The 14,329-nt window shown below is 51.7% G+C and overlaps 1 protein-coding gene and 1 non-coding gene across 5 annotated transcripts in view; both read right to left on the bottom strand.

The window, feature by feature from the left end:
* The window catches only part of MCPH1 (microcephalin 1), a 170,629-nt gene that overhangs the window by 28,184 nt on the left and 128,116 nt on the right, over positions 1-14,329 (bottom strand). The window lies entirely within an intron of this gene.
* On the bottom strand, positions 10,193-10,299 carry LOC121147596. Its single transcript, XR_005882415.1, has one exon. It is a non-coding gene; the product is annotated as a U6 spliceosomal RNA (small nuclear RNA).

Genomic DNA, 14,329 nt, shown 5'->3' with positions numbered 1-14,329 from the left:
CCTTGGACACGTTGTAACTCCCTGGTTGTCTGATGGAGTCCAGAAGCATCCAAGCGGTCACCGTGCCCTGGGCACTTCGGATGCGCCTGCCTCCCGCATGCGCCAAGGGGCCGGGCACACGCTTTGCCTGGCGGGGCCCTTGGTTCTCGTTGCACAGCACAGTGGAACATGCCCGAGAGGAAGGCTGGACACAGCAGTGCGCGGCAGGTACCCATCCCCTTCCCACTGACTTGTCTTCCTGAACATGAAGTTGTTGTTGTTCCGGATTTCATCATTTCCGGCTGCCGGCTCTTCAAATGGCAGCCAGGCAGGCCTCGCTGATGTCACCAGGGCTGGAATTTCTGGTGGGAAATCGGCAGTAGATGAACTCATTGGAGACAGAGATCCTGTTTTCATGTCAATATCCTTAGCAATAAATATGAGGAAAGAGGAAGTTTAACATATAAATACTCTTCACTCTCTGGCAGAGTTCAATTTGTGCTGGGAAACATTCCCATGGACTGAGGTGTCAGCTGTTCTTCAAGAAGGAAAATACGGAAATACAAAGGGCGTCCTTGCTAGGTAAAAACACCACCACGAAGGACTGTGTGCCACGGCATTCCTCAGCCACTGACTCTCCAGCATAGGGCACACCTGCCTCCCTGCCCTCATGGCAGCAGGAAGTTCTGGAAGATTTCTGATGTCAATTTATCACCAGGGAGGTTGGGGTTTTTAGAATCCAGTTTTCATACAGGGAGTCTCTATTTGTAAAAACAAAAGAACCCTTCCAATGGCTGCCATGCCATTCCAGCCCTGTTGTACTTCCTTCCCTTCTACCTGGCTGACTGTCATCTGTTCTGAGATGGAAGCCACAGCTGCCTCATGAACAAGGAAAAGCCCTTGCTGGCACCTTGGGGTTCCTGCGCGCCTGTCGTGGCGCTGGCAGACAATGTAAGGCACTGGTGGGAGATGGGTACATAAAGCACAGGGGTGCACGGGGTAAGATCCGGAGTGCTGGGCACAGGCCGAGAGCCCAGCAGCACGTGAAGCCTATGTGGATGGTGGACTGTCGCTGCTGTATGTGAGGGCAGGTGAGAGCTGGCAGGCAGGGGCACCCCAGGGACATGGACAGTCCTGGGTACTGTGGTCCTCTGAGCTCAGCAGTGCCCCCCCCCCCACAGTCCACTCCCCAAAGCCACCTGGACCTACTCTGTGTGCAGGAATTTGGGGGCCATCTGATCTCAGGGAGGAGGGGTCCCACCCTCCCCACTGGCAAGCTCACTTTTCCAGGGCATGAGAATGAGTTCCTTTCTGTTGCTGCCCGTCTCCCTCTTATAACACTGGAAGTGGACCTTGGAGGTCCTGCTCCATCCCAGCGTGCCTTCACAGGTGAGCTGGCACTGTTTGAGCGTGGAGTAGGATGGGCGTATTCATCCTGTCAACATATCAGCCAGGGACTTGCCTGTCTGGCAAGCCCAGGCAGTGCCACTCACTCCTGAGCGTTTGCTGCAAGCCATCTGTCCAGGCTCTGTGCTAAGTACTAGCATTCCTAGCAACCTACCAAAGCACCTGCAAGTAACAGTCCTTCCCTTGAGGACACGCCAGGCGCACCGCTCATCCTGGGAAACTTCCTGACACCACAGGCCACTCGCCAGGCCCCAAGCCCTTGGTGGACTTGAAAGATCATCAAGGGGCTGATCATACATACCACTGTTGGCCAGAAACTGGAGGTGACTCAAATGGCCTGAGTCGCCATGAGCGATGCACGGTGCGCCAAGTCTGGAGTTCTGTCTGATTCGGCAGCTGTCAAAGCTAGCCGTCCACACAGTACAAGTGGGGAGTTGCTCTGTGTGGGAATCCTGCACGAACGAAGCCGTGGACTGACAGTCCTAAACTCATGTATGTGGAACACAACAGGACCAAAGCTAGAAGTTGATCCACTGATGGCAAAGTCTGAGGCACACAGCTGGAATGCAGTGCGGTCCAGCTAGCAGTCCAATCAGAGGCTCACGATCTGCCAGGTAATCACGTCTCCTAGCTCATCAGCATCATCATTTTTTTGTATCTAAGGCATATCATACTGGCCATGAGCCTATGAGATTCATGGCCAAGTCACAGCAAGTCAGCACACAGTACCAATGGCAGTGACATACCCAGGAAAGCAAGGGCCCCTAGGGGCTGGGGCATGGCTGGATGCCCTGTACCAATGGTAGGGATACATCCAGGAACACAAGGGCCCCTAGGGGCTGGGGCACAGCCAGATGCCCTGTACCAATGACAGGGATACATCCAGGAACACCAGGGCCCCTAGGGGCTGGGGTACGGCTGGATGCCCTCCCTGACAGCAGGAGGATTCCCATCACACAGCAGCAGCCACCATTGCAGGTCAAGTCAGGGTGAATACATGAGTGGGACAGCTCCTCTAGCCTTCAGCAGTGGCTCTGAGGATCAGCCTGACGCGTGCTCACTCCTAGCAGCAAAGATGCTGTGCCCACAAATGAATGACTCATGCTCAGCACCCAGTCTCCCCTGCTGGTTGCACTTCAGTTCCTAACACACACTGGGGTGCTCCTGGTGTCTTCGGGTCCTGAGGCCTGTCCTCTGTGTTGTCAGAAATCCCTTCTCATTATGTATATTCTCATGCCTCAGGGAAGACTACAGCAGATACACAGTAACTGTTGGCTGAGAGGGGGTCTCCTCTCCAAGAAAGGTGGCCACACAGCTGGCTGAGTCCCGAGGGTGACCATGCGCAGGCTGGGAGACGCCAGCGTGGCCAGCAGACGGGCCCCCGTGTCTGGAGAGATCACCAGCGGTGGGCTGCTTTAAATGAAGGATAGAAGTTTGCTTCGAGAAGAACTCAAAGGACTTGTGTTGACATGAAGGCATGCAGTGGGAAAATGTACACCATCATTTCCCCATGGCTGGCTTCCATGCTGCAGAAACCAGAGCCCCTGTGCTTAAGCCTTGTGCCCACAGTGCCATAGCTGGTCGGCAGGATGAAATACTAGTCAAGTTTTCCAGCCACCAGGATGTGTTTTATAAAAAGGAGAAAGAGGGCAGTTACATGGAATTTTGTTGTGTTTTTATGGACAACACAGAAGGTTAAGCACTTAATTTTGTATGGAAATCAAGCAAAAACATCTAAGCGAGTCATTTGTTTGTGGGCATGCTGCAAACACATTCCGGTAAGAGAATTAGAGATCTACAGAATTCTCACTTATGACCAGTTGAAAGCAACCCCGTGGAGGCTTCCTGCCACCCTCACACTCATCTTGGGGCTTAAAGCAGAATCTAGGCAGCCAACGCGGTGAGAGCAGGATTCTGGTGGCCACGGGCCTCTGTGCTCGGCAGGCAGCGCTCAGCAGTGGTGCATCCAGACCACTTCTCCAGCCGAGCAGACCGCACGCAGATGCGCCTTCCCTCCTGTATCCACCCAAACCAGCTCGCCGAGACAGGAAACTCATGGGACAGTGACTGTGGGGGAGACCCAGCCCTCTTGCCACGGGGGACACAGCATACCTCTGCTTGGTGGTGCTCCACGGAATTCCACAGCCCCTCCCGAGGGGGAAGACTGTCTTTGTGTGTGGATAAAGCCTCTATTTGTCAGACACACAGAGAGAGACCCATTGTGTACTATTCTGAAAAGTTTAGAAACACAACTTTGTGCCCAACATTCAAACTGCATTACTGGAGAATAGTTTATGCTTAGAAAATATCCTATTGTGCTGCCAAGACATGCTGGAACCACAGTGGGAGGAAGGATTGTCTGTCTGCCGATTCAGTGATTGCTACTCCAAATTGGACAACGTGGAGTAGACTCGGCAGGAAGCCTCCTGTATTTTATTTGGGTTTTTAGGCCCGTGGACATGTTCTAGGGTGTTTCCATTTTGCTATTTCTTAATAAAAGATTAGATAACTTGTCGAATTGGGAGACGGGGCCTGACACGACATGGTTAGTGATGCTGTTGGTAGGTAAGCAGTTCCACAGATGGCCACACTTTGCAGGAATACACCGGAGTAGAGAACGCGTGTCCAGCAGGGCCACTTTATCCTACAGTTGCTTCAAAAAGTCACTAAAGACTGCTTGATGCGCTTGATGTAGTTCAGATTTTGGAAATGTTTAAGGGAAGTTGTAGCCAAGCACCGATACCGGCCCCTGTTGTGTCGGTGTGAGAGCGAGGGCTGGGATGAACTACCTTCTGCTCACGTGTCGGCCTGCAGGGCTGCACACGGCTGCAAGGACCGGAGTGAGCAGAGGTTGAAACAGAAAGAGCATGAGTTTGGTAAGAATTTGGTTCCCAGTAATCTCCATCTGCTATGGCTCCTTTGAAGCCAGCTGAAATAGGATTTTGGCGGGGAGTGACTTCTGTTCGCATTGGTGTCTCACTTTTGTGGTTCACTAAGCCCTGGATTGTGACGCGAGGATAAACGCCCCCAGAGAGGGAAAAAATGCACACTTGAGATGGGCAGTGCACACGTGAACCTGCCCTGTGGGAGCCTCCGTGTGCCGAGGCCCTGCCCTTCCTGGGCTCCTAACTCGGAAGCTCATTTTTAAGGTCTGTATCAGCTATGGAAATCTCCTTGTACAACTCCAAGGCCACAACTGCAGCCGAGCTTAAGAGCTTCTTGGAAGTGGCCACTGCCAAAGAAACACAAAGAAAAGGCCCAGAACTGGCATCTTTGCCAGCCCACATCTCCAACTGAAGCATGAATCCGCTTCTACACCGACCCCGGCAAGTGCCACCTGAAAGCAGTAACCCTAACATTAGGACCACACAAAGTGTGTATGCGGTGCCACCCCAGGGGGCAGCCGGAAAACACATCTGCCAAGGAACCCACAAATGCCACCGAACAGAGGAGCCAGGACTCCACAGGAGGTCCAAGCAGGTGCCGTGGCTGGGGCCGTTCACAGAGCAAGGCAGGTGCCTGTGGCTGGGCCGTTCACAGAGCAAGGCAGGTGCCCGTGGCTGGGCCGTTCACAGAGCAAGGCAGGTGCCCGTGGCTGGGCTGTTCATAGAGCAAGGCAGGTGCCCGTTCCGGGGCCGTTCACAGAGCACAGGCAGGGCTAAGACTGCAAAGCTGCATTTGCTGCCATCTCACCTCACCTGCGTCACGTGCTCCCAGGCACTCAGACACCCGTTTCCTTCACCTGGGTGTCTTATCAGAGAGGCACATCTTGGCTGTGCCGTGCAAACCACGTGCTGTGACTGTGGCCAGCTTCATGTTACTGCAAGGTTTTTCGACCTCTCTCTCTCTGTTTCTCTCTCTCTCCCCCTTGCTCAGGCACGCACACACCCCAGAGGGTTTGTGTCCCTTATTCCTCACTATACGGTCAGTGCATGGGAGTCACATGGAACACATCTGAGACCGATTCCTTCGTGTTTGGGTGTATCTGTAACACAGCACAGTTACTAGGACTGCATTGGCCACAGTTCAGTTCACTCCCACCACACACCAGCAACGTAAAGAGCGTCTGAGCAGAGAGGAACATCCCTCTGGGAATTACGGCCTTTTTAGGAGACTTTATGGACCTTCAAGGACGGGACAACTTTTCTCACATAGAGTAAATGACCTGAAGGAGAATCAGTCTGATCAAATCCCACAGGGTTCTGGGAACAGTGTCTGTGATGCAAAAAAATTAGGGAAAGACAAAAAGGAGCCATGCTGCAGATGGGCTTCAGGAACAGGACTCCTGCTGGCCGGGCCCAGGGAGCATGCGCAGAGGCCTGGCATCTGTCACATTACTAAAAGAAACAGTGCTGCTGAAGGACACACAAGGGCTGGGCTCGGGGGCAACAGGAGTGCAAGAACCGAGTAAAGGACTGTGGTGTCAACAGGCTGCACAGCAGTGGGCTGTGGCTCCGGGGGCTAGGCAGAAGCTCGTCCCACGCGGGAATGCCAGTTTGAGACCCGGCCACTGTGCTTCTGCTCTGGCTTCCTGCTAACGCATTCTGGGAAGCAAGGAATGAAGGCTCGAGTACTTGCGTCTCTGCCACCTGTGTGAGAGATCCAGAGTCTGTGGTTTCTGGGAGGTGAACCAACTCACGGAAGATCGACTGACTCTCTTGCACTCTGCCTTTAAAATGAATATAAACAAACAGTGCTAAAAATGGGAAACAGGTAGACAGGTGGATGAGGTAAGTGCTCTGAACTTGAGCCCTGCCACACGGTGCTACACCCCAGTTTGTTCAATGCTAGCGCTGGGCAGCCATGCAGGGTTACAGTGATGTCCACGGAGATGGCGGGAGCAGAGGAAAGCAACAGTAGGCGCTTATGAACACATACTACTCAGATACTGCGTTAGGCCGCACTGAGGTGCTGGCTCTTTCTCCTACACAGAAGCCAACCCCGCAGTCCCAAGGGAAAGCTCAATGTTACCAAAGACACAGGACTCAGACCACAGGCAATGCTGACCATCTGTGCGTTCCCCAACGTGACGGTCTTGGCAGGTGATGCCATCATGAGTGTGGTACCCTTGTAAGAGAGTTCACGTGCCCCTTCCATTCTGTTACACTTGCTTCAGGACTTCAGAAGTCAGACACATGACATTTAAGCATTCAGGGTCTGGATGTCTTCTTGTCGCTGTGTTTTTGGCAGGAGACTCTGATGGTAAAGTTAGGGGCCAGCTATCCATCAGAAAAGCAAGAGAAGCAGGCTGCTTTTATCGCAGATCTGCCTGACCGCACTCCCCACGCACAGAACTCCTCACAGCTCCACAGCTCCCTGCAGTACAGGGTGCAGGGCTCCTGGTGGAAGGTCCATGCTCACAGTGAGTCTACCCCCATCAGGACAGTCACAAAATCCCTAAACTCACAGCACTCACATGAAATCAAATTAGGCACTGCACACTGAGCAGCATCAGGACGCTCCCTAGGCTTGGGATTCCCATCTATGACCTGAGTCCGTCCCTCCAAGGCCGCCACAGCTGAATGCAATGCAGGCAATGGCTAAATCCAAAAGGTGCCAGCCAGCAGCCATCGTCTGAATCACATAGCGATTTAGGAGGGAAAGTGCTAACACCTGGCTGCTTGTACAGGGATGCTTCACTTTGCACATGGCCTTCCCAGCGCCTTCAGGGGAGCAGGTTCCCATCTGGGCTGAGCCTGGCACATCTGTCCTCCTAGGAGCTGGACTCTGGTGACAGAAGCTGATTCCAGAGAGAGGAACCTGTTGGCTGCAGGGCCATCCACTGTGACGGAGCTACAGGCAGAAGTTACACCTGCAGGCCAGTGTGGGGGAGACTTGCATGACCGTGTCACTGTAACCTCTTTATTACTGCTCTTCCAAGCTATCTAGCATCTTTTCAGAAAGTTTCTATACAGATTACGGAGCACCTGTCAACCACTCTGGCTTGTACCTTGGAGCCCGTCTGTGACTGCTGTGGGTGTCTGTGGGAAACTGAGGCACAGCCGGGCGGACTCTGCTTTTCCGATCCCATGGCATTAACTTAGTCATCTGTCCCATGTGCAAACCAGTTAGAAGGAAAGCAGCAGGCATTCATTTAGTGTTCGGCTCAGGTCAGCAATGACACATCTGAGCAGAATGTGCACAGCGGACACGTCAGCCAGGCTCCTATCACCTGTCTCCCACACAGGCTCCTACAGGCTGTTTGTAAAACAGTACAGGGACATGGCCACCTTCTGAATGCACGTGATCTAGTCAGAGCACTGCCAACTGCTGGGTCCGTGGGATGGGTGTGGAAGACAGGAAGGTGTGAAGCGCATTGTTCCATTGCAGGCAGGGCCCGGCAGATGTCTCTACAACACCTGAATGCAGCTCCGCCTCCCTTTGCATGGACACCGGACAACCCCACTGAGAATTCTGTAATCTATTTAGGCATTGTCTGCCTCTGCGGAGTTAATGTTTAATATCAATATGAGCTTAGAAGCTGATGTTGCCATTACTGTTTTTTAGCCAAAAAGCTGTTATTGCTGTCACGGCTGCAACCTGTGACAATTTGCTAATCAAGGATGCTAACTCCCCTTTTGATCCTATGCTAATCAAGGGTGTTCTGTCTTCAGGTGTAGTGGGAATCTATTCTTTCCCTCTTTCTTTGATCTTTTCGGTCCCTCCTGTGAAGTTCTTCCTTGACTGTCTCAAGACCAAGCTGTAGAATGAAGATTGTGGTAGGAATGTTACTGATTGATATGCACCATCTATTGAGAACTTTTTCCTAGCCCTAGGTGAAACAAATGGCAGTTATCTTTAGAAACATCCACTTGACCATGACGTAAAAAGTCTGAGCCAGAGTTTGGCTGATTCTGTATAAATAAAGGGGACAGCTTTCCCGCGTGGTCCATTATGATGAAATCCTAGTGGTCCGTCTTTCCTCCTCTTTGCGCCTCATCCACGCACCTTCGCGAGTTCCGAACTCAGCTGGAGCTGGACTCCGGCAGCCAACACCTTGGCCTCACCAACACAAGAGCACGATTCTCCCGTGTCTAGTGCTGACCGGGTGAAGGAGCGCTTCCTGGTGCCTCTTCCTAAGGCACTCGCTCTAACGTAGCTGAAGGATCCTTCCACGATAATTACTCAAATGGACACTGACAAGGGCACACACTAGGTACTGCCCCTCCTGCCTGGTCGAGGTCACTTAATTCTCCAAATAACTCCACCAATTATTCCCACTTAACAGAGGGAGAAGGTAGGGGCCGAGGTGGCGAAGGCTGAGCCGGAAGGAGGCACTCCCTGGGTGGGGTTCACCAAGGAGGGCAGCACTATCTGGGTAGCCTCAGCCCACAGTCCCATCCGAAATCTCCCCAGTGCCCTCAGTTCCTCTGCTTGTCCTGGATGGCCAGCCCAAGGCCAGGACTTCTAGACCATCTCTGCTTAGAATAACGACGTGGCTGGTCCTGCGGCATAGAAGAGAAAGCTGCTGCCTATGATGCCAGCACCCCTTACGAGGGCCGGTTTGGGTTCCAGTTGCTCCACTTCTGCCCCAGCTCCCTGCCAGTGACTCTGTAACAGCAGTGGAAGATACAGACCAAGTTCCTGGCTCCTGAGTTTGGCCTGTTCAAGCTCTGGCTCTTGTGGCTATCTGGGGAAATAACCAGAAGATGGAAGATCTCTCTCTTCTCATCTCTCTTTAATGCTTTGAAATAAATACATCTTTAAGAACCCAAGGCTGTGGACACTCCTGTCTGCCCCGCGAAGTAACTACAGAGTAACAGAGTCTCAGGCCCAGAGAAGCCACACTGTGGTCCTGATACCTAGCCCGTCCCAAGGAGCTGGAAGTGGGTCTACCAAGACGGGTATCTGAGATTGGACCATGTGCCCAGTGCTGGCCTGTCCACCTCTGTCCATATCAGCTCACACCTGCTGTGAGCCTGTACACTTGGGTGGAGCACCGAGGCACTTGGGAAGCTGTAAGCCAGAAACCCAGCCTGCTCTCCACAGAGGTCTCAGAGTCTACTGCCCCTCCCAGGCAAAACTGCTCACAGCACCAGCTCGCACCTGGTTCTACTCATTTTGCGTTTTCCAAATTACTGGCTTTTCAGTGTTCATGGAATGAATAGTCTACTTTGAAAGAACGGGGAAAGCCAGTTGCACAGGGAGATGTAAGCACATGTACAGAAAATGATCAGGTGTTCTCTGAGAGATTAAGACACTTCACATGCACTCAACATAAATACACGAGCATGGAAAAGCGGGACAGCAGCGCTTCTGTCTTGAAAGCGGGTGTGTTTCTAAGTGGGAAAATCAGCCCCAATAAAAAACCCCTCCCATTACTGGAATCCCTGTGTTCTATCTGTGTCCTGCTCATGGCACCTCCTAAACAGCTGTAAGTGTGGCATTTGTGCTGTCAGCCCAGGCCACCACACTATCTGAGCTGAATGACCCCAGTGGCCCCGTCTGACCCCTGTACTGCACCTTACCTGTCCTGGGCTCTTGGACACACAACACCAAAGGCCATTCCAGATCAGCCCATGCCCAGGCCACCCCACAGGCGGAAGAGCTCCTTGTGAATTGGTAAACAACTCAGATCCAGCTGAACCTTGCAGGCCTTCCTGCTGTTCCTTGAGCCTGCACCCGCCCGTCTACCAGCTCTGTGTGCAGGAAGGGTCAGGCCCCCAGGAGTGGCTGTTCTTGTACACTGCTGACCTGCACGACCCCATCGCTCAAGTCCATGGCTACCGAGTCAGAGTGCAGACCATTCTCTGGGCTTGCAGAGATGCTCAGTGAATACCTGGGAAGATTTCCTCTTCTTCTTTTTTAAAATATGGAACGCTTCACAAATTTGCGTGTCACCCTTACGCAGAGGCTATGCTAATCTTCTCTGTATCGTTCCAATTTTAGTATATTTGCTGCTGAAACGAGCACGATGCCTGGAAATATTGCTTCAGCATGTGAGTGTGTGTGTGTGCGTGCATGTGCCTGTTTTGCACTAAAATGAAAACAAAAATACTGTAAACAGTATCCAGTTTGCTATCATTTCTGTTCATGACTAATAAGTAGATAGGGTAGCATGCACTTACTATGAGACCAGCAGAGGGAGCAAGTGAGTACCCCAAGTGGAGTTGGCAACTGAATCCAACAGGAATCAGACCTTGCAGCTTTTTGTTTTGTTACTGTAGGGGCTGACTTTGTGGGGCAGTACATTATGCCACCATCTGCAATACTGAAGTCCCATGTGGGCACCAGCTCGAGCTCCACTTTCAATCCCAGCTGCCTACAAATGCGCCCGGGAAAGCAATGGAGGTTGGCTTCAACACCATGTGGGAAACCAAGACCGAGTTGCAGGCTCCTGGCTTAAGCCTGGCCCAGCCATGGCCATTGCAGCCTTTTGGGGACACAATCAGTGGATGGAAGAGCTCTTTCTCTAACCCTGCCTTTCAATTAACATGAACACATTCTGAAAATTTTGTCTATTTATTTGAAAGGCAGAACTGAGAGAGAGGAGAGAGGGCCCTTCCATCAACTGGTTCACTCTCCAAATGGTCACAGTGGTCAGAGCTGGGCTGGGGCAGTCTGAAGACAGGAGCCAGGAGCTTCTTAAGTCTCCCATCTGTGTGCAGGGCCCCAAGCACGCAGGACACCGTTTGCCGGAGCAGAAGTGGAACAGCCAGGACTCAAAGCAGCATGCATTACAGCTTTAACACGCTCTACCAAGCTCCGGCCCGAAAACAAATCTTAAAGCTTTTTTAGTCAAGGAAGACTTTTTGACCTATAAACTCAAAGAGAAACTGACATGCACGGCTTAATTTGATTTTTTTCCTTCTTGAAAGAAGCGGACATCAGGAATCGGCTCCTCAGCCCTGCCACATTCACTTCCTTTGCTTTTTTCTGTCAAACCTCCTCTGGCGTGAGACCCTTTCCTTGAAAGGGAACACTCTGATGGAGCGAGACTCTGTCACTAGTGGAGTGTTAGCCAGTCACAAGAGGAGGAGCTGACAGGTGGTACCAGGAGGTGGGGCGGGCTTCACCGACCCCGGATCACCAAGCAATCTGATACATGTAAACAGGAACATCCCTTCCTTAGAAGCGCAACTATTTATCCTAATTCCAATATAAGTCTTCCAAACCACTCGTGCATCTGACTCCGCAGCCCAGCCACATTTCCCACAGGAAGATTCCTTCGTAGCCAGCTGGCCAGATGCACGGGAACCCAAGCAGAGGTCGTGGGCTTTATTTTTCCTCCTCTGACATAAGCTATTTTCTTTATGCTAACCTACAACCAAGAGGCATCATAGATCTTCATGTAAATAGCACACGTGACATTTTTATCTCGATCCTTTAAAAAGGTCTCTCAGTAATTAAGATAAAAGTTCTATAAATTTACATCCAAGGAGGATTAATCTAGATGGCCTCCAGCCACTTTCAAGAGAGAATTCACTGTGAGAAAGCGGACAGGTCCTCACAGAGGGGCTGGGACAGAGAGCCCAGACGTGGAGCGGGAGGCGAGCTGGGAGCTTCCACCACTCTTGTGAAGTGCGTTCAGCAGCACTTACCATAAAATTACAATGAAGAAGTGCATTTGGAACGCTAATGAAATACTCTGGGAGTAAAAGGAAAGCTTTTATTTGACTTCACGCAGGTCATGCATAACACATGTAATCACCAACTCACCGGGAAAACAAGGCTTTCGCATGTCTGTTGGCAGGGAGAAAACAGGACACAGAATCACTGGCAAAAATATTATCAGGCGAACGCAGCCCTCCATTGTTTGCGGTTTCGTCCACTACCTTTTTAAAGTGGTGGCTTGCACCTTGACCTTTTTGGCATTTTTTTTTCAGTGGAGATAAAACACTCCATAAAAATATCAAGAGAATCAAAATATTTAAAAATCAAACAGCATTTTGGATAACTGTATGTGGCAGGAGAACTATTTAAACTAAAATATTCCTAAAAATTCTTGGAATTTATGGCGAAATCTTTAAAAAAAAAAGTGACTTGGAAATTTCCCAAGTTTCTAGTAAATACAAAGTTCTTCCTTTCTGGTCCTTAAACTCACGCCTGCACACAGCACGGCCGGGAAGCGGCCCCGCTCTCACCAAGGCTACTCTGCTTGGCTCAACGGTAGCTCTAAGAGATTCCAGGATTTCTGTTACTTAAAAAAAAAATCAAACGTCGTTGACACGTGCTTCTGCTGGGCAGCACTCAGGTAAGTTGGCACCTTCTCCGGGTAAGGAGCCGAGCATGGCAGCTCAGCACGCCCAGCACGCCAGAGCAGCCACACGAGCCATGCGACTTGTCTCGTGCGATTCACTCTGGCCCTCCCCCCGTGCAAACAGCTTCTGTGGTCCTGTGTCAGACAGAAGTTGCACAGCTGCAAGCAGAAAGATAACTGTTTGAGATAAGGCGGGGGGCTGCTGCCGGGCTGTCCTCTGAACTGCCCGCATCCCCCATCCACCCAGAGAATGAAAACACACTGGCAAGGCAGGGGAAATGACTGTCTCTCAGGAGAGGAAACGGCCTGAGAACACATCTGGCAAAGGGCTTTTCCTTCTCCTTTAACAGCTGGATATATTACCCAAATACATGCTTCCTCACCTTTCGCAAAGGAGAATTCTGTCGACTGAAACACAAGCAGAAGATACTTAGTCCAGCGCTACATGTGTGTATGTAGTGATTACAGACGCCTTTAATTGCACCTGGAACAGGAAACTGCAAATGCAGGCCCTGGACTTCAGAGCCGCTTCCTCCTCTAAAAGACCCTTCATGACCCTTTCACTATCTGCACCAGAGGAAGAAGCGAGCAAGCTGTTGTAGGTGCCAGGAAAGTGAGCATGTAGCCGCCTGCAGAACGTATTTGCAGAGCTTAACAGATGCATTTAGACAACGCTGAGCTCTCCAGGACTCCGGTCTGTGGGAGTGAAAGGGCATGTGCTCTCATGTTGGGATGGCTGTCGTTCGCAAGGCACACTGAAGGGTCAGCAAGCCAGCTGGCCGCACCGCTGGCTGGAGTCTGCGGGGCGCAGGGGCACGACTGGGGGTAGAGGGCTGTTCTCCAGCACCTGGAAGCAGGCTGGCTCTGGACATGCTACAACTGGGGAGGAGATGCTTAAGCACTGCTGTGATCCATCACCATGGACGGAGAACACTGCTGGAACGTGTGCCTCCTTGCCGAGCCAGTTTCCTGGGCTGTGGCAGAGCAAAGCCACCTTGCACACTGAGGTGTAGGTGTCCATGCTTATGTTTATGGGAACCTGAAGGGGCTTTCCTTTGGTATTCTGCCCAAATCCCAGGGCTGGGAATGAACTTCTACAGCATGCCAGCCTGGGGGTTCCATGGGGGCCCCAGAGCAAGGGGGGCCCTGCGGAGTGCTGACACCTGCCACCGCTGTTCTGGCAAAGCGGTGTGGATGGCATTTACGGCTCCTCAAACGCAGCTCAAGCCCAGCACGATGGGCAGAGGAGGCGCCCCGGCAGGAGGCATCATAAGAAATTGCTCTAGAGTTTCTGATCCGAGGAGGTTAGAGTAGCTTTTTTATTCTTTGTCGGTGGGGGCTACTTTTAAAAGTTCTCGTTAATTATTGTGTAGAAGTTTGGGGAGTAGTGAAAATAGATTTCTCTTCACTAACGGTTTCGTGTCCAGTGAATGAACTCAGTATAGTTCTCCTCTACACTGAACATCACGATGGATTTATAAAACTACTTTTACTTGGCTACTTTTAAAACAGGACAAGGACAGGGAGGGGGGTGAGATGGCATAGTCCCTGATGGGCACATCATGCCAGGTGCCCGACAGTCCCGAGCATGCCAGCTTCATCTCTGAGGCCATTTCAGCATTCCGAGTTCCTCATGGAGAAACACGGCACCTTCCAAGATTTCAGGCTGTGCTGGCCAGCCACCCTCTCGGAGTCCTGCAGGCAGCGATGACGCGAGGGACACGGATTCCGGCTAGGTGGGGT

Source organism: Ochotona curzoniae, unplaced genomic scaffold (genome assembly GCF_017591425.1).
Source record: "Ochotona curzoniae isolate NIBS_2020 unplaced genomic scaffold, NIBS_Ocur_1.0 scaffold_4506, whole genome shotgun sequence".
Taxonomy (NCBI): domain Eukaryota; kingdom Metazoa; phylum Chordata; class Mammalia; order Lagomorpha; family Ochotonidae; genus Ochotona; species Ochotona curzoniae.
This window is presented reverse-complemented; position numbering and strand designations above follow the sequence as displayed.